The sequence below is a fragment of the Pristiophorus japonicus genome, chromosome 1, assembly GCF_044704955.1.
Source record: "Pristiophorus japonicus isolate sPriJap1 chromosome 1, sPriJap1.hap1, whole genome shotgun sequence".
Classification (NCBI taxonomy): Eukaryota; Metazoa; Chordata; class Chondrichthyes; family Pristiophoridae; genus Pristiophorus; species Pristiophorus japonicus.
In genome coordinates, this window is record NC_091977.1 from 325,938,092 (window position 1) to 325,939,585 (window position 1,494).

Genomic DNA, 1,494 nt, shown 5'->3' on the forward strand with positions numbered 1-1,494 from the left:
CCCTACCTCTATAATCTTTTTCAGCCTCACAACCCCACAAGATGTTTGGCGCTCCTCAAATTCTGGCCTCTTGAACATCCCTCATTATAACCATCGGTGGCCGTGCTTTCAGCTGTTTGGGCCTTAAGCTCTGGAACTCCCTCCCTAAACCTCTTCGCCTCTCTACCTCTATTTCCTCCTTTAAGATGCTCCTTAAAACCTACCTTTAAACAAGCTTTTGGTCACCTGCTTTAATTTCTTCTTTTGTGGCTCGGTGTCAAAATTATCTGTTTTGTCTTGTATCACTTTTGTGAAGTGTCTTGGGAAATTTTAGTAAGTTAAAGGCGCTATATAAATAAAAGTTATTATTGGAGTCGCGAACCAGAGGACACAGATTTAGGTGATTGACAGAAGATCCAAAGGCAACATGAGGAAAAACTTTATTTACGCAGCGAATGGTTATGATTTAGAATGCACTGCCTGAAAGGGTGATGGAGGCAGATTTAATCGTGGCTTTCAAAAGGGAATTATATAAGTACCCGAAAGAAAATTGCAGGATTCTGGAGAAAGGGCAGAAGATTGGGACCACCTGAAGTGCTCTTGTAGAGAGCCGCCATGGGCTCGATGGTCCAAATGGCCTCCTACTGTGCTGTAACCATTCTATGATTCTATGATATACCCTTAATATCCCTCTCGAGGAATATCATGCGCTGATACTGAAAGTGACATGAGAAAACAGAATCAATGGGGTCAAGTTTCAGCCTGAGTTGCTCCTATTTTTTTGGAGCAGCTAGTTTAGAATGGAGTATCTTAGAAATTGTAATTCTTGGCCTTTAGTTTGCTCCAGTTCTAGTGAGTTAGAACAGTTTCATTTTAGAACAGAAGTGTGCCACTTTCGCCTGTTTTGCAAGTTTAGGCAGCGAAAACTTACTCCAAACTAACTTAGAATGGGGTAAGTGTAGATTTTTGTACGCTCAGAAAAACCTTGCCTACACTTAAAAAATCAGACATAGGTTACAAATCAGGCGTAGGGACCGGGGGGGGCGGGGGGGATGTTACAAACATTAAACACTTCACTTTTACAAATAAAGAGCCATCAATAAGAAATGATAAATAAATCAATAAATAAACCAATAAATCAATCCAAATAAATTAATTAAAAAAATGTTTTTTAATTAAAAATCACTCAATAAATAAAACATTATTTCTACTCACCTACTGCAGCACCAGGGAGAAGTGGGGGGGTGTGCAGAAGAGAAGATGGGGGGGGGGGGAGAAGAGAAGATGGGGGGGAGAGAGAGAAGAGAAGATGGGGGGGGAGAGAGAGAAGAGAAGATGGGGGGGGAAGAAGAGAAGATAGGGGGGGAAGAAGAGAAGATGGGGGGAGAAGAGAAGATGGGGGGGAGAGAGAGAAGAGAAGATGGGGGGGGGAGAGAGAGAAGAGAAGATGGGGGGGAGAGAGAGAAGAGAAGATGGGGGGGAGAGAGAGAAGAGAAGATGGGGGGGGAAGAAGAG